The sequence below is a fragment of the Poecile atricapillus genome, chromosome 3, assembly GCF_030490865.1.
Source record: "Poecile atricapillus isolate bPoeAtr1 chromosome 3, bPoeAtr1.hap1, whole genome shotgun sequence".
NCBI lineage: Eukaryota > Metazoa > Chordata > Aves > Passeriformes > Paridae > Poecile > Poecile atricapillus.
Window position 1 is genome coordinate 70588086 of NC_081251.1, and position 22484 is coordinate 70610569.

General features: G+C 44.9%; 1 long non-coding RNA gene across 1 annotated transcript in view; it reads left to right on the forward strand.

Annotated features, from left to right (window-relative positions):
* The first annotated feature begins 4824 nt into the window (after nt 1-4824).
* The window catches only part of LOC131577824 (uncharacterized), a 35907-nt gene continuing 18247 nt past the window's right edge, over nt 4825-22484 (forward strand). Inside the window, exon 1 of the long non-coding RNA XR_009277296.1 lies at nt 4825-4990. This is a non-coding gene — a long non-coding RNA (uncharacterized LOC131577824). The remainder of the gene's footprint in view (nt 4991-22484) is intronic.

The following is a 22484-nucleotide window of genomic DNA, read 5'->3' on the forward strand; positions in this document are numbered from 1 at the left end:
CTGCTGAGATAGTTTGATATGGAATAGGTATTTTCCCCTTAAGCCCTTGAAAACATTATTTCCAAAGATTTGAGGTGCTACTGAAATTTTCTGTAATGTGATAAATACTAAGGTTAGTGGCTGGTATCCACAAACATGTCTTAAACAACTGGATGTAGTTTAATCTTTGTGCTTGAATTGTTCAGGTAGCATAAGGTGAAAGTAAAATATAGTAGCCATATTCTTCAGGGGATAATGACCAGTGTGCTCTTTTAATTCATTTTACAGGGACAAAGTTATTTTGCACTTAATAAAAACATGTATGAAATTCTGTTAAAATTACAGAATTACATGTGAAATTACATGTGAAATGTGAAATTACAGAAGATTCTGACTTTAATGGGTTTTTTTGCCAGAGTTTTTCTTTTCCCTTCTAACCCTTCAAAGTAAAAGGTAGGAATTCTTAGGTTATGTTGACAGAACTGTTGGCATATTTACCTTCTGTTTTGCTGATCGTTTCAGCATGTCTTTTTAGTTCAGGTTTTAAGGTGAATAAAACTTCCATACTGCCTTGAAAAACAAACCCAAGTAGCACAAACCTGAGCATTTTTATATACTCTTTGGTATAATGATGACAATTTGAATTCACATTTTATCTTACAGCAAAGCTCTCCTGAACTGGGTTTCAGCAAACCTGGGTGTCAATTCTGATTTTGATGGAAGCCTTGGTGACAGTCTGATTATGTCTATAAATGGTATTGGCTGTAATAAGGAACACAGACACACATACTGCTCTAACATTTTTCATATCCTTGAGCTTGCAAAGTTAGATGCAAACAAAATTTAAGATAGCATAGGCTTAAATGTAGCCTTAAATGCAAATTTATTCTCATATCTGGTAACTCAGAAGTACCTGGTTAGTGTGCTAGAGCAAGCTCTGATACCTGTTTTGAGTGCCTTGGACTAATAGAGTGGAATGCTGGATCCTTTTAACAAGACTTGAATTTTTTTCTTCTCCCCAAATGTCCAAATGATGTGAATAGTGTACAATTGTGAAGACTTGGAAGATACTGTCTAGAATGCAAATTTGCTGTTGCTCCAAGAGTGGCAGGCTGACAGAAGTATAGCTAAGCATGGACAGTCCACAGATGTTTCAGACTCAAGCAAAGACACTGCTTTCAGACACTGCTACAACTTTTCAGTGTAGGTCATCAGAAATGTGGTGGTAATGATGGATGGTTCTGCATCAGTAGTAATGCCATTGCATTAGCTGTCCATAGTGCTGTACGTTTCACTTGTGCAAATGAAAAAAAGTGTAGAAGTAATCTACAATTCCAGTTGTGGATTTGCTGCTGTGGAGCTCACAGCTGCTGGAGAGTGAGTTCAGTAATCTTACTTTCTGCAGGTTAAACTTCTAGTCCTTCTCCCAGAAAGAACCATCTTCCCTTCTTTGCTTCTTCAAGAACAAGACACTTGTTTTCAGCACTAAAAGGATTTCTTATAAAGAAACTGAGAAGTCTGTTACTTTTATGTTGGGAAGTCTTCTGTCATCAGTTACGAGCTTCTCAGGCAGTTTTTATAGAAAAAACCCCACCCAGATAGTTTCATTATCATGCAGGTCTACCTTTGATGTCTCACATTTAAGTTTTCTAGATTATGGAATCAAATCCAAAACCAGAGTGGTCAGGCACACACTGAATCATCTGGTACTAATTTCCTTTCCCTGGGGGCTGACACAATATTATTGTTGCCCTTAACATGAAAAATGGAGAAGTCCCAGCCCTGCTGTGTAGGAGGCCAGCCAGCCATCATCAAAGTAAAGCTCCAGCTATTTATGCACTCAGAAGAATCTTTCTAAAGTTTCATTTGTACATCTGTTGATGGTGTGTTTAAAGTCCCTTAGGCTGAACAGTGGCCCTACATGACTGTTGTGTTACAGTTAACATGAGTTAAACATCAAGGGAATCTTTGAAGTGGTCACTAAGTGCTTTTAGTGATTGTTTCAAAGGCATGTTGTGCTGCACACCCATGCTTCTGTGTTTTTAAACGTATGGACATAAAAAGGCCTGCTGTGAAAAGAAAAAAAAAATTCTGCAAGGCTTCTGCTGCACCCAAGTTTTGGTTTGGTTCTTAGTTCGTATGTTTACAAATACCAGCATAGCTTACAGTATTCTCTGTGCACTGACCAAAAGCCTGTTGCAGAGACCCGAAACCTGTGCTTAATTCATGAGGACTGGGCTAGCTTTCATCAGAGGCGCTCTGGAAACTGAACTAGCTTCAGTTAACAGTACTTGTTTTCTGCATTTGTACCAAAATCGAACTTCCCCAAAAAAATGTCTAATGCTGTTCTCAGAGGGCAGAGTTTGCCACATCTGGTGTATGAATGTGTGAGTGAAGCTGTAGAAAACAGCTGGCCCTTCTGTGTTATATTTTGTACCAAACTGTCCAACATGCTGGCTCTAGATAATGGGCAGCTTTTTCAAAGTGCAGTGGTTTCCATGTGTTCTTGAAAAGAAAATCCAGGTTCTCTCTTCTTTCCCTGCAGTAGGGGCTAATTTTAAAGAATATTTACTGGACATCTCTTGATGAGCTCACTGCCCTGTTTTCCAATCATTCCTGTAACTTAATAGTCCTTAACTTTTAAAGGCCTCTGAGCTATAAGCTTTTGACTCCAGGCATACAGTTCCTGTTCCTACTTTGTAAAGGTCAGGTCTGTCTTTAACAGGTTGACAGGCAGATGTCATGCAGTACTCACAATTTCATCATTTCCCTTGCTCCCTGAGATGTTCTTGACTCATCTTTGCCATGAGAGGGTGTCTGGTGGTGCTCACTCATGGTGGGAGGGCTGCTTGACAGAGCGAGTATTGCAGCTGGCGCAGTGTTCCTGCAGCCTACAGATCTCTTGGGATGGTCCATGCTGCAAGGCAGTTGTGAGTGGCTTTTGTGTATGAAATTTCTAGTGTGCGTGGGGGCAGAAAACAGATGAAGTCAGATAGTTCTGCCTCTTTGCATGTTGAACCCTTACAGCTAAAAACTGATTTGGTCACAAAATCATTTACTTGAGCAGATCTTAATCTAAACAGCAGGGGGCAGTTTTGCACACACATTTTGTGCAAGCTCACCCTGCAAAATCCTAATTTTTAAAAATCTTCTTGTCTGGTGAGGTGATGCAATGCAGCATTTCGTCCAGACAGATTTGGTACGGTGTGTAAGACAGGCTCAGTGGAGCAGGAGTGGAATGTGTTTCTACTGATAATACCTAATTTTGGCTTTCAAAATCCTGTGTGTTTAATTTGTGATGACATGATCAGGAGGATTTTCCTCTTTCTCTCCATCCCTCAACACAAACTAGGTATACAGATAAGCCAGCTGCATTGTACAACTTAAACTCTGCAATAAAATGCAACTGTGTCTGATTCCAGGCACACAAGAGAAGTTTTCCCCTGCCCCCCTGTGATTATTCTGGATGAGCTTTGCTAGCTGGAGTGAAAGGAATACACCGGTTAGCTGCAGGAGGGGTGGAAGTGAAATATGCATTTTGAAATTTGCCTGGAGCTGGACTCTGCCTGTGATGGGCCATGTGAGAAAAGCCAACCAAAAAAATAAGGAGGCAGGATATTATAGGTTGGTGACAGGATGCAATTTCAATGCCAGTTGAATTTCAGCTGAAGTTGACAAAATCTACTCACCCTGTTGTGATCCTGAAGCTGACATGAAGTGAGCTGATCTCCTGCTTTGTCTCTCTCATGCCTTGGAGGCAGCTGTTTGCATTGTAGTGGCACCCTGGCTCGAAACTGAATCTTAACTACTCCTACATCTCCAAAGTGCTTTTTCTCTGCTTCCTGGTCTGTGTTTGTGGGGGGTAAAGTGTATGTATGCTATACAAGTAAATGGAAATTTCCCACCCTTGTAGCCGTCAATCAGCTTTTTTCAAACATTCATTTTTCCAAACATTCAACTTGTTAGTAAGAAATTCTTCAAAGTCTGCTCAACACATGACAACATGTAGAGAAACCTGTTTAATAAAAGATACTGTGTGAAAACCATACTGCTTCTCCTTCCTTAGATCACTCTGGCCATGTTACACCCTGTAACATAGCCTGGAAGATACAGAAATTTGCTGTAAAAAAACAGTATTTGCCTGTTTTGGCATGTATGTAAAAGAGTATTTCCCTGGAGCTCTGAAACAACCTGGTTAGCATCTCTTGTTGTATTTAATATTATTTAATGAGAAAGAATGTACATTCAGCTTTGATGATTAAAATGACAATGATTATTGCATGAATTAATTAAATGGAGAAATCAAGAAAAGGGATTCTTGAGCAAGCATGTTCTCTGAGAAACTCTCCCTTGTTTTTAATTGATAGTACACACCTAATCAATTCATAGCTGTATTTCATTACTGGTGGGAACAATCTGGTTTTGATGAAGATTTACTTTCACTACACATTGAGCTGGGTTAATACAGCCTGGTCCTGTTAAGTTACGACGAGGAAGACTGCCAGCTCCTAGAACTGAGGAAGTGGAAGTTTTTGCCTATATAAAGAAGGGAAGCCCCATCTAACCCCAGGTTACTGGCTCCATATTTATTGAGTTCTAGTTGGAGTGTTTGTTATAATGACACTTGAATTTGCATAACCACGAGGGGTTGCTATTTGGTTTATGTTTCATTTGTTTTTGTCTCTCCATCTAAAGATTTGAGCTTTAACATCAGGTTCCTTGACTTATATTAGAAGTTGTCTGACACTTTTTTACTTCTTTGTGGGGATGTTATTTACTGGCCATTGGCACTGGCAGAATTCTTAGCATGAAATTATTATTATTATTATTACTTCTGTATCAGCAGAGATATGTGTGACACTCTGAAGAATCTGTCAAGATGAAGTCTCTGCTTCTTCAAATTCACAGCCTGTGGTCCTGATCCTGTAATTTACTCTGCACGTTCCTTTCCTCATGGAAACCTAAACAGTCAAGAGCAGGACATTGGGACAGTGACACAGGAAGGGAGAAGGTAAGGTTTAGGATAGCATGATTGTTTTGGTAGTAATTGGGTGGGTATTTTATCTGAATTTTGTTTGAAGCTCTAAAGCTTGCTTTTCTAAGTCAAATGAATTTTAGACTAGTTGGCTAATCAATGCTAGTCACTAGTGTAATCAGGAAAAATTGGACTTCAACCAACCATAGATCTCCTTATAAATCATTAAACCTACCAAAAGAAAGAAGTATTGAAGGCACCCTCTGTAAATGGATAGATTTGAGGCACAACTTCCCCCCAACTGAAAGCAATAACATGAGCTGTCAAGCACTGGGTTAATTGCTCTGCTGTCAGTCCTGCAGTTGGTAAATACCTTCTACATAGAAAATATAAGAAGCAGTCTTTCAGAAATCTAGCTTGCTGTTGGATAGCAACTTTAAAAGGAACTCTATTCTGTCAAAACTTTGTAGTCAGCCCAAACTGTAGTGCCTGAAATTCAGTGATACCATCATGCAAATAGGAAAGCTGGGTCATAGGTATTAAAGCAGGCATAAACAAGGGAAACAGCCTAGAAGACAATGCAGTGAGTCAGTGTCCATCATAGATGTTGGATTGCAAACTGCGAATGCTTAATAACCTGATAAAACAGTTGCAAATTGGAAAGATACTTTACAGAGAGAAAGCTGTAGCCCTGTTTTAGACAGCTGCCCCATCCTTAAAAACAATGCAGCCTTCTAAAGCACACTTTTGACCCTCCAAGTCTTGGTGATTAGAGCAGACCTGTGGGCTCTATCCTCTTTTTTCTAATTTGGAGCAGGTTTCCAGAAAGCAGAGGAGAACATGCCTGGCAGGAGCTGGTTATGTGGTAACTATATGTTTAGGAAATCAGATGATGAGACTGGTGTGCCCTGCCACCCTCCAGAGCCACTGGACCGTCTGGTTCTTAGTGGGACCTTGAGCACTAAGCTCAAGCACCACATGGGTGCCTTGGCTTCTCTGGGCTACTATGAAAGCAAGTGCTCATAAGTTGTTGATTTTCTAAAGGGAACACAGTCCCTGGGATGGAATGTATTGATACTGGGGCAATGCTCTCCCCATGCTTTTGGTCATAAAATGTGGAGCAGGGGAAAAATATTGACTCCTGTGTAGAACCCATCTCTTTATTTTGGTTGTTTCCACAATGGTGTTAGGACCATTCTGGTGTCAGTCAGGAGCACTGTTTTCTCTGCTGCATTGCCCTTGAAGATCTCCAGCAGGCCTGACAATATTTGTCATTAACTTTAGATCTTTTCACAGATGGCCATCTCCTACCTTGGGCAGCATGTTTTCAAGAAAAACGGTGATCTCACCCTGGTTTTAAAGAAAAAAAGAAACAGATTGCAGTCTGACAGAGCCGGTAATAGCTCAGACTCAGGAGTCTTCATGGCTTTTCCTTTTTTAAAATCTGAGTGTTCAAATTCTGCCTGCCCAGCTTCTCTTAATCTTGCGGGTGATGTGGGTCTCAGGGGGTAACACCACAAACTTTGTTATTAATTGATGCAGGAGTGGTTTTGTAAAATCAAAGTATTTGTAGGTCCTCATAGTATATGTAGTCACCAAAGAATTTGTAGACACTATCACTGGGTTTTTGAAGACATGCTGCTGAGAGAGTAGTTCACTGGAGGAGCATTAATTGTCTTCATTTGGGGGAACTTAACTGCATTTTCCTTTTCTCTTGGAAGACCACATTATTTTTTGCTAATATGAAAGAATATCACCCTTTTTGACATGCCTGCAGATGCAGTATAGCTGTACTCTTGTGAAGCTTCACAGGAATCAGGGACCAAAGACAGAGTGAATGATTAGCTAGACACACCATCCTTTGCCCCAGAACCAATACAGTCTGCTGCTTGTCACCTTTCAGTGCCTATAAGGTGTGAGACTGGTCATTTATTTCAGTGGGAAGGGCATGTGCCATGAAACAGAGCTTTGTGGGCAGTCTTGGATGCCTGATGCAAGGCTTCTTCCATTGCTTCCCAAAATGATGGTGTCTTCTGGCAAAGTTTAGCACTGGGAGTGTTTTTGTTTTCTGGGTAAATGTAAGTCTGCTGTAGTGAGGATCTTTCAATTTAACAGCTTTCAGTGAATGTGAGAATTCTCATACACCTGAATTTTTTCACTCTTTTTTCTTTTTAACTTGCTATGTGAAGATCATACAAAAAAAATTTGTACGCTGCCCTTTGCTGGGCATCTTCTGAAGACTGAGTGCCTGCCTTTTGCTGTCAAAGGGGCTTAGCACTTTGGCTTTTCTTTTTTAAAACATTGAAAGGTTAACATTTGTATTCTTTTCAGAATATAAATGCAGAGGTACATTGCAGATGTACATAGTGGAGTCAAATTTTCAGGGCTGGCACTGCAGATAGCATCAGAGCACACAGGTGTTTGGTCCAACATGACTGGGAACAGGGCATCAGGTCTAGATTCAGGCCTGTCTCCATGGGACAAGGTAGTGCTCACTGTTCCTGCCAGCCCATCATTTTGCCACAGATGATATGAATGTATGAAAACTGCAGAGAATGACAAAGTTGTGGAAGTTTTGTGTGCAGCAGCAGTAGCAGCAGCAATGGAAGATGAGAATCTGTGGGCATCAGTGTAAAAAACAGTTTTTCCTAGCAAAGCCAAGTTCATCTTATACTTCTTTATGGTGGATTTTTTTTCCTTTTTCCCTTGCCTTCCTACACCTGTCTTTTATAGACCAAACAGTTTTGCAGTTTTCAACCTTGGCTGTAAATCATGAGAAGGAAAGGGGGTGCTATGTCCAGGTGTGCTGGCCAGTGGCGGCCACCAGTGCAGGAGGTTTGGGGAGCCAGCGGAGCCCCGCTGCTTCGGCTTCCAGAGCCCGTGTCGCTAGATGGCAATGTGGCACTCCTGCAGCTGCGGCTCCTGAAAAATGGCTTGCTTTTCCTGTATTTATCTCTGCCAAACTGATGATTGCACCCACCACCTCGGCAAGAGAACAGAACAAAATCATTTCATAGAACATTACAGCTGTTGTGCCTTTTTCTTTTCTTTCTTTTTTCCTTTCTTTCCCCCACAGTTCTTTGTCCCGCAGCAGGGTGCAGAGGTTTAAAAACCTTCTTTCTTAATCACTCTCCTTCTAAAAACAGAGAAAACACAGCCTCTTGGGAGCAATTAGCTGTGAGAAATGCATTTCTCAAACAATTGCCAGGAAATATTGTCCTGACCGATATTCCTGATGTAACACTGTCATTCTCAGTACTGTTATTCTAACATACTCAACTGAAAAAACAGCAGGATACAGATCTGTAATGCATGATCTGCAGCTTACCACCTACCTTACCTTTTTATATACATTTGCTTTCAGTTTGTGTCCTCCCCCCACCCCCTGGAGCCATTCTGTTTAGGAGAGTGAAGAATTATTTGTGACTCTCCTCTTGTGACTAGTGTATCAGGCCAAGACTGTGTGACAAGGAATGGCTGAAAATTAAGGTTATGCCTCTGCTGCCTGGATCCCTGATTGAAATTCAGTGTTATGTGTTGCAGAGGGGATCAGGCTGCACGCTTACAGCGATCTCTCCTAGCCTTAAACCCTGGCAGCCTGAAAATACGTGAGGCTGGTGAAGCCTCAATTTCAGTGGAAGCAGCTGGAGAGCAGGTATGCATGAAGCAGGCAGCAGAAATACATTGGGACCAGGGTCTTGACCCTGAAAGTCCTCTTCCCATTTTTATATTCATGGAAGATGGAGGCTGTAGGTTGGGGAGAGGTTGGAGGAATGGTGGTAAACTTGAAGTGCTAAAAGCCAGCGTTAGCAGTGGCTAGGAAATGCTCGTAGCTATCCAAGAGCTGTGTGTACACACGTGCGTGCCCACTCGCATGCACAGCCACAGCTGTTTGTATTGTGTGGTTCAAATTTTGTCCTTCCTTACATAAGTTCATGAAGATTTGAGAAGCGAGCCTTGCTCTGTGGGACAGGGTGTGAACTGAAGCACCTTCTGGAAGACAGACAGCAGTGTAATCCTTTCATTCAACCATGTCTGCAGCTGCTTTTTATAAACTTGGCATAAATACATACTCAGTGAAGCCAGGCCTGTGTAGCTGGAAAATATTTTCCACCATCCAAAAAAACCAGAAGATTGGAAAAAGAGCCCAGAAATTGTGCATAACATGGAATGGCCTCGCTTGTGGTTTTTTTCCATGACTTCCTCAGCTCATTTTTCTGCTGCCAATTTTAGAAGCCCATAAGTCATACTTGTTAAACTTTCTCAGTTAAAATGTAACTCTAAGAACAAAGTCATATGATACGTTGCAGCCAAATAGTCCTTCCAGAACCTCTGACTGGAGAAAAGCTACCCCGATCTGGCCAGCTCACAAACCCGCACGGGCTCCTGTCCCAGGAGAGGCAGCGCTGAGGGGCAGGTTCACAGCCCGGGGCTCAGCTGTGCTGCCCACATGGGTGATGGCTTCCCAGCGGATTTCAGCAATGTCTCCCCGCTTTTGCCAGGGTGGTCAGGGAAAAATTTCAGCTCCTCCTCTAGGAGGACTTCAGGCAAGAAGCTGAGCAGAGGAGGGAGCGAGGGGAGGCAGCACAGAGGGTTTGGCGGTGGAGGAAGGTGCTGCTGCGGTCAGGGTGAGGAGCTGAGGGGTGAGAAAGCAGCAGGTTGCCAAAAGCGAAAGTGAATTTGCTGGAGGGTTTGAAGAAAGGACATCCTCATTCTCATTCACTGCCTTTTTAAGTGTTGAATCAATATGGAAGTACATTCATGCCAGGAGCATATACTTTTGTTTGCCAGTTTTGCTCTATTTTATACACTGATTTTGCTTGCGCCACGCCCCAGATGACCATTTGGAAGTGCCATCCCTTGTCCAGGGTCTGCTCTGAGCCCTTGCAAAGACCAGATTCCCAGTCACTGCTGGGAGGATGTCATTCTAAATTTACCCTTGGCAGTAGCCAAGAGTGGGATGTGGCTGATGGCCGTGCCGGCAGCGGTGCTCCAGCCCGCCTGCGCTGGCAGTCCCAGCCTGGGCCCCTGTGACCTGCTGCTGCCTTGCGAGGGCAGGGAGTCCTGGTACCCGAGAGCGAGCAAGTCCGGCAGGGTGCGAGGGCCTGGAGCAGGCACAGGAGAGGCGTGAGAGGAGCGAGTGCAACTGAGGGGCTTCGAATGCTCCGAGTTCCAGCCCTGCCTCCCCCTTGTGCTGGGGGCGGAGCAGCAGGAAAAAAATCTCTCTCTGGGGGAAAAAAAAAAAATAATATATATATATAAAGAAAGAAAGTAAGAAAATGCTTATGTTCCCCCCCTCCCTAAGTATCAGCTTTTGGGTTTGGTTCTGGCTCTCGATGGAAACTGGGAGAGCGTCTGGAGGAAGCCGGGGGAATCACGCCGCTGCGCAGCGGCTGCCGGGGCGGTGGGCCCCAGAGACCGCCTTTCTGCGGCAGGGCGGAACGCCCTCGCGAAGCCTGTGTGGTCTTCACGGGAAGGGAGGAACTGAGCAAACCCACTGGAAACCGGCAAGGGTGTTGTAATGTGTTTTGGACAGCCTGTTTCAAAAAACAGCGACTGCTTCTCTGCTCCCCCCCTCCCCTCCCCTCCCCTGGCAGCCGCTTCCTGTGCCATGACATTGAGGGAGGTGGTGGTGACTGATGTAACCGCGGCCAGGGAGAGTCTCTTGCCCAATGTGCAGAGGCTGGATGATGGCCAGAGAAATTTGCTAAGGCTGAGTTTTCTCACAACGGGCTCCCTGTGTCTGTGCACATACCTGTAACTGGGCCAGGTGCTTGGCACGGCTGCCTCCCCAGCCGAGTACACGAGGTGGCAGAGCTACTCAAGCCAGGAGGAGAGGAAGAAGGAGAAGAGGAAGAAAATGTTGTTCTTTTCCCACATGAATGCAGACCCAATAACATACCTAGGCACTCATTGTTTGTGTCACCATGTTGTAATTAATAATGCTGTTCGCTGAGGCCAGCTGTTCTTTGTGCTCATGGCTGGAGCGTGGGGGAGATCGTGAAGAGAGGCCTGGCAGGTTTTTTGCTGGATCACCACCTTTAAGTTATTGTGACAGACCTTTAGAAGGATGTCTTTGTATGAACTGGAATATAATGCTCAGCTGGGCTCTTAAATTCTGGCTCTGTTGAGAAAAGAGATCCTTTCATATCGATTGTCATTTTGTATGCAGTTCAGGCACCGACTTGTAGAAAATCTGGGCCAAGAGAGATATCATTAGGTATTTATGGGGGTTTGGTTGGCTCAGCAGTCAGTTTTTCCATTGTCATGCCGTGACAGTAGTGCATTACATACACCCTCAGGAGACATCCTTCTGCTACCACAACAATAAAGGACTTTTTTTTCTTTTTCTGACTCATCTTGAGCTTGAAAAAAAAAATGCCAACCACCACCAGTAAATATAATTAGCAACATGCAGATACACTTTAGGTAGCTTTCAGAGCCCAATGGGATAGTTCCTCTTAAAATATAGTCTCATGGTTGCTCACCCATGCTTGGACCTCCAGCTGCATTCCTGATTATACTTAGATGTTTTAACATAGCCTGGTGAGGTTGTAGGCTGAGGAGCCATTTCTAATTTGGACAAAGAGGAAGAATAAATGTAATGCTGGGATCACCTTTCATGCACACGCAGGAGCTTTGGCCAGACTCACAAGGCAGGGGAGTACAAATGGCTGTGCTGTGCCGGATGTGAAGTCTGCTTAGCTCTTTATCCTGCCTCTGACAGGGGCCAGCAGCAGATGCTGCGGGAAGGAGGACAAGAAGAAGAGCAAGTCTAGACTGATCCTGCCCCAGTGTGCCCTCTTGGCTTACTGCATAGCTATTCCCATTCACCAAAGCACAGGGGAAGAAGAAATTACTTCCTTGGGTCTGTTCCCCAGCCTCTTCAGGTCCCTGCTGCGCAGTGGCCCTTGTTTGTTTTGCTTCCCAGATGTGGTTTTGGGTGGGATGGATTCACTTTGGATCCGCTTGGTCAAATGGGGATTTCTGGGTTAAATGTGTCCTGGCCCCCTCAGTATTTCCCTTATGTAAGCGTGATGGAGCTGGGAGCAGGTGGCATACAGCTGGGCTTTGCTGTCTGCCAGGTGGGTGAAATCTGTGCCTTCCCACTTAGGGGCTGCCGCCTGTCCCGTTTGTGCCATTGGAGCACCGCGAAAGCCAGGACCCAGTCTTTGGATCCGTATTTCACCTTGGGACGAGGGCTGACGCCAGTCACATGACTGTGAGCACACCAACTGGGAGACTATATGACTTTGTTTGTTTGTTCATGTATTTATTTATTTATTTTAGCCTGTGACTAAGATGGGGGAGTATTTGGATGGAGCCACTCCTCCCAGAAATTGCTGTTTATATTTCAGTCTCCTGAGCAGAGTCAGTCATATCTGAAGTGCTCATAGCCCAGCAGTGGTATGTGGGCTCTGCTGTCCTCACATAACCTGGCATTCACGCTGCTGGACAGAGTGTGGGCCAGTTGTCTGCTCATCCCAAATGTAAAAGAGCAGAAGTTTTCCTCTGTATTCCTAATTGCTGAACTCAGATGGGTGGAGGAGAGGAAGAGCAAACTTCCCTCTGAAAAGTGGCCAAGGATTGAGTAGGGCCAAACCTGGGGTTACACTGAGAAAAATGAGACTGTGTGGGAGGGGTGGCAGCCCTATAGCCACAGATAATATTGCAGAGCTCACCGGTGCAGCATGTGTTCAACACAGTCACTTGTAACACTGCTGTGTGTGTAAGCGAGTACCTGCTGCCATGTGACCAAAAGGAGAGATGCTTTTAGACACATGCGAGGGTGGTGTGATAAAACCAGTCAGCTGAAGCATCCTTAGCTTGTAGGACACCTGTAGGCTAGTAGGCACAAATGAAACTGCACAGAAACTCCTCAAATATCAAGCTGGTGTTTACTTCCATTATCTGTACTGAATTCCACCTGCATAAGCTATTTATTTCTTTGGGATCTCATCAATTCAAGATGCTGGTTGTAGACACACCTCTGGGGTAAGGATAGAGCCAGCTCAGACAACTTTGAGGGAAAATAGTTTCCCAAAGCAAGGGTCTTTGCCTCTATGGCAGGACAGAGGTCAATACAAAGAATTAACCAAGAAGAATTTAAAAGCCTAGGGCCTTAAACAGCACTTGACTAAGTGGCTAGCAAACTAATGGTATATGGGGAAATAGGATTTTGTATTCTTGAGCCAAGGGAAGTTTAGAGAATCCTGTCCCCATATGTCATCAGTTGCTAAAACAAGTCTTCTGGAAATGCTAAAGTCTGTCTCTCTCGTCTCCTTGCCCTATGGCAATGTAAGTAGCACAACTTCATCTGAGTTTTGTGATACATGAATAGTCCTGCCTCCAAGGCTGTCTGGGACTTCTGCACCACATCCTTGCTTCAGTTTGTAACTCAGTGCAATATTTTACAATGTCTGGGATAGAGATAATTTCTTCTGTGTAGTGTGCTGTGGTATGTTCACTGGGCACAGCACTGTCTATGAGGTCAGAAATGGAGCAAGACTCCTCTTGGGCCATCAATATTGGGCATTTTCTGGTTTAGCACTTCCTAATTCTTCAGCAAGTCCCCATGTCAGCTAATGACTGAGGTCAGGCCTGTTAGCCTTTGGCCAGCAAATTAAAACCTGGGGTTTTTATTCCTGAGCCGAATTTGTAAACAAAGCATAGACCCAAACTTCTAAGCTGTCATGGCAAAGGCTAGAAAAGGGGAAGAAACCAGTGCCAGCTCAAGTGAAGTGTATGCTGTGAGTGGTGCTCTCATTTCCAGCAGGGAGGACTTTGACATTCTAAACCAGCAGCTCAGCCATGGCCTCCAATGGCCAATGCAGCAGAAGCCCTCCAGAGAAAGAGGACCATGGAAACTTGCCTTGTATTGGTGGTACCTTCTGGTCAGGGCCCAGCAGCAGTGGGACTGCAGGGAAGGTTTGTGTGGTGCTGGCTTATGTGTTCAGTGAAGGATCTGCAGGCTCAAAGTTGCCCTCCTGTTTGTGAGCTCCCTAAGCTATGTCTTCAGTGGCAACTGGGGCAGAGGAAAAACAGGGGGTTTTTTGTTTGTTTGTTTTTTGTTTGGTTTGGGTTTTTTTGTTTTGTTTTTGTTTGGTTTTTTTTTGTTTGGGTTTTTTTTTTCAGTGAAAAAAGTCCTAGATTAGTGGTTCTCAGAGTTGCTGGGTGAGACAGGTTTGGTCTTGGGAACACCTGTGCTAAGATGGGGTATTCCCAAGGAGGTAACTGTGTGAAACTAGTGTAAATGAGGCCAGGATCATGGGGTTCTGTTCTCCAAATATGAATTTTATATTGAGGTCAGTGGGAGGCAAAGGTGTGTCAATCTTTGTGTGGATGGGGGTTTTTGCCACTACTTGAGCACAATGGACATTGTTGGAGAAGCATTTATGAGTGAATTGACTACCTGCACCTTGCCTGATTTATGTCCCTCTGGCTTGTGCTGATGCACAGCCGGATGTTGGCAGCTTTCTTGGTGTCTAGATCACTGCTAGTGGCTATGTGGTTAAAACATGCAAAGTGCCTTTCAGAGAGAAGGAATGGGGTTAGGAAGAGGAAGCTGCAGTGTGAGACTTAGTTTGCTTTATTGAATCATGCTGGGCTTGGTTTGGTAATTCCCTCTCTCTAGGCCCAGGGTTTCAGTGGTTTCATATTTCAGTCCAGCATAGCATCAGTAAGTCCATTCTTCCAGGAAGGTCAGACTTACTTTCAACCCATCCCTCCCTCCCTCCCTTTCTCCCTGGGGGAGACTAAGGCTGTTTAACAGCAACAAGGGTTCAGGGTGCAGTCTGAGCAGTAGGAAGCACTTTTGCTTCCTGTCAGTTTCTTGTCCTTCTGCAAGCAGGGAGGGACATCTGCCTCCTTCCCCATGTAACCACTGAAGCGTTCAGCTGCCTGTACCTCAAATGGAAGCCAAGGCCAGTTTCAGTTCTTGCAGCCACTCAGGTCTGGCCCTTGGCATAGTTTTCCCTCTAGCCTCACCAGCTCAGGAGGAGTCCCATCCAGTCATGACAAATTTGAAGGATGTACTTTTACTGACAGTGCCTAAGGAAAATTTGTTGTGGCAGATGACAGTGCATTTGTGTCTTAAAGTTGCTCTGTGGTAGTACTGAAATGAATAAATAAACGTAGCAAAATAAAATTCAGAAGAGAAAACAGCTCAAGAGGAAAGTTACAGACTTAGCCATCAGCCTGGTTTCATTCATTTTGGGCTGGGTGACACTCACAAGTTCAGAATTCAGTGACATTCAAACCTGTCTTACAGGTGAAGGGACACAAAATGGGATCTAATTTGTTCTATTTGTTCTTCATGGGACATCACTTTCTGGTGTGGTTTTTTTTTTATTATTTGGCAAGAAAGTACAGGTAATTGATGTCAATGTCATCGAAGAGACATCCTTGTTACTCACAACTGTGACCTTGTATCCAGCTAAAAGAATTATAGTGGGTAACCAGTGAGATGCTCATCTTACATCCACAGGGCAGATTTTCCAAGCAGCAGCTATGCTGGCAGAGCTACCTGCCGTGCTGTGCAGCCACATCGGTGCCAAGTGGTTCTGGGAAAATGTGGGCAGTGACGCCACAGAACAGTAACGACGGAGGTGGATTCCTGGAAGAAGCCTTCTGAGAGCAGCAGCCCCTGGTGCAGCATTCTGCGGGATGTACTGCTTTAGGGACAACTGAAATGTAGGAGAAGGGGTCAGACAGTCACACTGGCACGCTGCAGTGTCCTGTCCACACAACAGGCAGCAACCTTACTGAACCGGTCATGGAAAATGGGCTGCTTGGCCAGGAGGAAGCAGCTTAGACATCACAGCTTTCATTCAGAATTAGCTGTGAGCTGGCCAGGAGCTGGCCAGGCATAAATTGTGTTTAGGGTTTGTCCTGCCAGCTGCGTTACCAACAAGGCAAAAACTGTCCAAGGTTCACACACTTAACCATACCTGTCATAAGGTTGCTAAACTTTTCCCTAGGGCTGGTACTACACTATTTACTGTATTGGCATGCTGTCTTTTCTGTTCAACTGCAGCGTGATTGTACTATAGCACGTGCTGTTGACAAGGACTAAAGCTCAGATTGAGCTGTGTAAAGAGGTAACTGTGGCCTTGATCTCTCCATGAGGAAACCAGAGTAAATTACTGGATGCCGAATGAGTTACTCCCTGTTTATTTCAGTTTAAGCAAGCTTAGAATCTGATCTCCAGATCATATTATTTCTCTAATTCAACTGGTCATATTTATAAATTCACGTAATGGTTAAAATGATCCAATAAATGCCAGCACACAATCCTAGCACTTGCAAAATGTATATATTGGCACTTTTCATATTTGCTGACTGCAGGACAAATAGGTTTCATATTGGGACATCCAAGTTTATTTCAGCAGCTGGATGCATGACAAAGCCATGTTATAATCTGGGTACTGATTAAGGCTTTGAAACATGTTGGCTCAGCATGTGGTGAATTTGGATGCATAGATAGATCAACTTTTTTGTGACCTATGGTTTGATTTCAGCATGGAGAAGGTTGTCAGCATATTTGTGCTAATTAAGGAAACGGCGTGGGAAACTCCTTTCCACTGCAGATACAGCCAGAGCTCAGGAAGTGTCATTGCTCCTCAATATTTTTTTTGTAACAACTAAAACAACAGTTTGTCTTGAAGTAGAGAAGCAGCTGTGTGTCTTGACTGTATTTCTATGCTGCACTGAAACTTGTTTGGTTCTTGCCCAAGTCTTCTCTTTTAACCTGCGTCTGGAGGATGGATTGAACGGTTAGGTCACAAACACTTTAAGAGAGTGTTTTAGCTGTATTTGGGGCCAGTAGTGCAGGCTTAGATTCTCTGCCTTGATTTGGTTTATTTGTAAAGTTGACACTACCTGAACACCAAGAAATAAACACAAGTTTGTGCTCATGCTTTGCTGGAATAACTTTCTTGCTGCTGAAAATAATACTTTTGCCCAACACTAACTCCTTTCTTTCATTCAGACAGTGTTTTGGCTATGTTATGGTACTCTTAACACATTCCCATGTTTATGTTCCTGAGAAGGCAGGCTGAAATGTTGCCAACTCTATTCTGTTACACTGAGTCAGCTGCTGTGATTTTACCTTTGCTCTTGGTCAAAGTATTACACTCAATTACCTTTTTGTTCTTTTTTTTAAAGATAAGAAATAGCATTACAAGTGCTTGTTCTGTGTGCCTACATTTCCTCCTACTTCAGTAACAAAAGCAGCACATTACTTTTGTTATTAATAAGACAGGTACATCTAGAAGCCCTTGGTGTTTGGGCTGTGGATTCCCACGGGATTCACAAAGGGCAAACAAAAATGGCAGAAATAAGTGCCTTTATTTGCATTTATGAGCAGGTATGAGAGAAGTAACCACAATTAGAGGGACACTTATTTTTTCTTAGTGAAAGGCTAAAGGAAGACGTCTTCAGTGAGACTGTAAGCAGACTGAGGACCAGCAGATCTCTGTTCTGCAGATCGCTCTGGGCTCAGTTCTGCTCAGAGGCCCCAACAATGCTTGGTCCAGCCATATGTCCACGTGCCTGCCTGCCTGAGCTCTGGCCAGCAGCCCAGCCCTTCACTAGGTCAGCACAGTACTCCTGTTCCCAGTGCAAGGTGCTCCCAGAGCTTCTGGCCTTCTGCCCTCTCTGCTTTAGTAACAATTCCTGCTGAATTGACGCCTGCAGCGAGAGGTTGTAGTGGCTGCTTGTATTGAGCATTGAAGGCCTCCAGAACGGCACCTGCCGTAACTGGGGGTCATGTCAGACCTTCCCCACGTGCCAGTCCATGGGAAGAGTTTTGCAGCTCTTAGAATTTGCAGGTGGAGTCAGCTGTAACCTGACTTACCTTCCTTGGCATTTTGAAGTCTGGTGAAACATGATGCATAATGACACTTATTCTGCCTTTGAAAGTAGAAGACTGCCTTTAAGCCAGAGTGTCTCATTGGCGAACCTCACCTCAATGCAGAGTGCTTATTCAGATGTAACCACGAAAATGAGGGCTGGCTAAATAATGCCTCTGACTGAAAGGATCCACTGAAGCTCATTATAATGATCTTAATGACTTCCAATTCAGCTGTGTCTGTGATATCAGAGTGCAAAGGTAATTATGGAAGTGCTAAATACTATTATTATTTGATATTAGTGACAGGGTGGAGGTGTGACCTGGTGAGCCCTGCTCCCATCTGGCCTAGAGAGGAATGAGGGTTGCCCCTTCCCTCCACCCCTCTCAAGGCCTGTGAAGGAGGAACTGTGCAGGCAGGGTGGAGCCAGGACTCTGCTCCCTCTTCCAGCTGCAGCAACCTTGACTCCTACTTTGCCTTCATGGTGTCAGGAGGTGGCATGTTTTCACGTGCAACAAACTGAGAGAACGGAGAAATGTCTGCACACCACCCTTCTTGCCTTCATCTTGTCAGCAAAGGAAGCAAACATGCCTTCTCTCTCTCCTACACTTGGTTTGCTGGTCTTTCCCTCAGTTTACTCTGTCATTCCAGTGTCCCTCTGCTAGTACCTGATGTTGCTGGGTTTCCCTATTGTTTTTATTTCTTAACTGTGTGATCTGGGTGGGGCTTCAGCAGCATAAGTGCTTCTTGGCTTGTGTGGGATTTCTTCCTCTGTGTTGGTGGCTCAGACTCTGAGGACTAGGAGGGGGGTGTTCAAGCCTGGCTTTGTAGAGGTGTCAGACCAGATGACATCCTGAGGTCCCTGTCAGCCTCAATTATTCTGTGTTTTGGAGACCTTGTCTTGCTATGGACATGCTCTAGCCCATGAAAGTGCTAACCCTTTGACCCATGAGGAGCTTTTAAAGAAACAGTGACAACTTACATGGTTAACAATTAGCTACCTGACTTTTGTGTAGGGCACAACAGACTAGGTGATCTATGGGAACCCTGTGTGCTACCAGGGTCTGCACAGAAAGCTGCACTCAGCCTTGCCGGCCTTCCCGGACCACGGGTGAAAGAGTGAGAGCACATCCAATTAGCTCTGTTCACTGACCACGCCAGCCTGCGCGAGGAGAAACCTGTGCGGTGGCAGTGAGTCAGACTCAGATGGTTACTTGACCCAAAGGAAGGCTTGATGATACACTGAGGTTGGGACACACCAGCAGTGATTATATGATGATTCACTGCCTGTGCTCTGCCATTCAAAACATCCTCTGTGTTGCACAGGCAGGGCATTCACAGAGGCTGCAATGAGGAAGTGATGTTTGCACCTTTAGCTGCCACCTTCTCACTGAACCTTTCAGCAGCTGCCTGTGGTGTGGCGCTGGTCTCCCTCTGGGCAGGCTGAGACTGGGGAGGTGTGCTGGCAGGGGCAGCTCCCTGATGTGCCAGGTGACTACAGCTGGGCACTTCCTACCAGTAATGTCCAACCTCACCCTCAGAATGTTTGGCCAAACTGGAGTGCAGCCAGGCATCCCCCAACACCATCCTCCATCGTGTGAAAGCAATCATTGGACTTTAATGCTAAACTGAGGGGCAGGTGGGAACTTAAAGTCCTTTCATATTCTGCATTCCAGCCCATAATTTGCACATCATTATTCAAAACTCTTGTAAATTCTTTGCAGAGCTGTTCCCATTTCCATTTTCCCTGCTGTCAGAAATGTGCACCTCACACAGCCCTGCTTCTGTGTTTCTTTTATAGAGGGGCACATAGTCTGCTGTCTATACTTCCCTTCTTCCTGTTCCACCCACCTTTTTGTCTTTCACTCTTCCCCTCCTTTCCTCCAGATCCTCTCCTGACAGATGCGTGCACTCATATGGTTTTACAAAAATGGTGTGAGTGTACTGACTACGTCTATCTCGTTCTGCTGAATGCTTCCCAAAGTGCTGATAATACTGTGTGCACAGCAGGGAAGTCCTCAGAGCCTGGGAAGCACCATTTTTTCCTGACCCAGGAACTGATACTGCTTGTGAAAGTTTGCTGGCCACTGGGAAGATCTGACGCACAGAAAGTTTACTCATGTTGGCTGGGACGCATAAACGTGTTGAGGCTAATAACATGCAGGGTTTGTATTGTGCTTTCCCTGAAGCTAAGTTGAGCAACATATTAGGTATTACTCAGAGCTCCTAAACCTCGTGTTTTGCCAGTGACAAAGTTGCAAACTTGAAGTACAACCCTGACATTTTCTGTGTAGTGTAAAGGCCAAGGTCCAGCAGAGTTGTGATCCATCCTCTTAGTCTTACTGTTAGTTCTGCCTGGACTTTTGTCAAATTTAAGTCTCCAGCTGTCATGCATTCTTGCCAGCTCCCCTATATATGTCTAAATAACTAGGTGAACTCTCTGGAAAAGAGTCTATGCGGTTAATTTAGTCCTTTCTTCCTGTGAATGAACTGCCTTCAAATTGTTTTTCAAATGTATTTTACATGCAATAGTATTATTTGTGTCCCATCTAAGCATTAGCTGGCCATGTCTTCTCTGTGTGCTCTTGGATGTAACCGTGGTTGTAAGTACCCTCCACTGGTTATTCATAGCATGCATTTAGTCATTTAACAAACATGGTATTAGTTCTGCTCTCTAAGTGGATGACTAATACTCTTATAAATAGGAGGAATGTGATCTGAAAGATCACGTGAATGCTCCCAGTGTGAACATATCCCCAAACTATGAGACTTCTCATTCCAGGGTCATGCTTGCAAAAAAGAAAATGTTCATTATTAGGAAGAAGGAAAAGGGTTCAAAACCCATTCAAGCAATTTCTCTGCTTTAACTCAAACAATTTGCAATTGTTTGTAGAGTTTTGCATTGCAAAAGGTTTTTGCAATGTTTGCTTTTCTCTGCAATCTCTCCTGACCTGCTTGGGAACATACGAATTGGAGCACTCCTGATCTCTGTCCTGTGCCAGCGCACTCCCTTGGAACACAACAAGACCAATGTTTCTTAAGTAAATATAAAAACTGTCTTTTTACTTTCTTTCTAATCTCTTTCACATCTCTTTGGAAAGCAAGACAGTGCCCAGCGCTGGATTCCAAAGGAGATGAGAGTGCACACAGTACAGGTTTCTGCACTGTCTGTGAACTGTCAGCTTTCCTCAGCTCAGTACTGTGAAGAGATGTCATGCTGCCCAGGCAGGGGTGGAGAAAGGAGAGGTGCTTGCTAATGCAACCTCCCAAGAGGTCATGTTTCTCTGATGGAAAATGCAGGAGAGAAAATGCAGATCAGCTCTGCAGGCACCCTCTTTTCATTTTTATCAAACGAAAACAGAATCAATGTCTGCTGCTGCTCTCCTGCCCCTGCAAGGTTTGATTTATATTCCCAGGAATACAATGCTAAGGAAGAGAGGACTGGTGGCCTCAGGACATCCAGCTTCATTTCATGGTTGGGCCAGACTTGCTGAGGGTATGTCTGTAACAAATGCTTAGCCCAGGTTTGAGCCCAGTCTATGTTCATGCACTGCCTGTTTGGGCAATTAAGGTCCTGGGCTGGTCTGCAGCACCCCTTTGGTCAAGTCTGATGCCCTCCTTGGTTGGAGCCAAGACACATCAGGCTGGGGCTGGGGCTGAGGCAGGAGGGCCTTGCAGAGGCCACATGCCAGGGGATGGACTGCTGCTGCTGCCATTATGATGCCAGCCAGGTAAGCAGCTTTTCTGCTTGCCTATTGTGTGAAGTCAAAATGAAGCCCTTCCAGTGGAGAAACAGGCAACTATGGCACCATCTTTCCCCCTGACTACAAGCCAGGTATGCCCAGATGCTCACCTGGTGGGATTTGGTAGGGTGGAGCATAGCAGGGTGTGATGCTCCCAGGGACAGGCTCAGCTCCCAGCTGGACATGGCACTGGCTGCATCAACTCTGCTCTGCTCAGCCTCTTCAGTGTCAGGTGTGATGGTTTAAAGCAGCTGTAGCCAAAGTTATTTTGACACTACACTGGAAAAAAGTGGGGGAGAGGACTGGCATGGCTGGCTCAGAGCTGTGTCCTAATCAGCAAAGGCAAGTACACCATCTCTGGCAAAAGCCCGAGGCGCAGTCCTGCGTGCTGTGGGCCATGTCTGTGCTAATAAACCAGGCAGCAGCTGTGTTCTGCTTTGTGGCTGGCTAACACTGTCTGGCCTTGGTGTGACAGATGTTTAAATGCTATTGCTCTCCAGTATTAACTGGTCACATGCAGACTACTTTGGGAACAGTCCTGGGCCTTGCTAACTCCTGGACTATGCTTGGGAACTGTTTGGTAGAGCACTGTTTGACCTGGGCCAGAACTGTGCCCAGGACCACACTAAGAGCTTGGGGGTGGATGGTTGAGCTCCACCTGATTCACTGGCTTGATTTTCTGCTCTAGATGCTGCCAGTGTGGCTGGTGTCAGACAAGTTACCTAATGCATGACATAAGAAGGAAAAGATTTCCAGCTTAATTTCTAGCCTTTGTCACTTCATGCCCCCTGTCACATGAGGGTAAGAGTGCATCCTTACCTACAGACCAAGGGAGACTGGCACATTTGGATACATTGGGACAGGGAGGTGTGGTGAAAGTCTAAATTCATGACAGTGGTTTATAGAAATAGGATTCACTGAAGAGTTGGGTGTGGG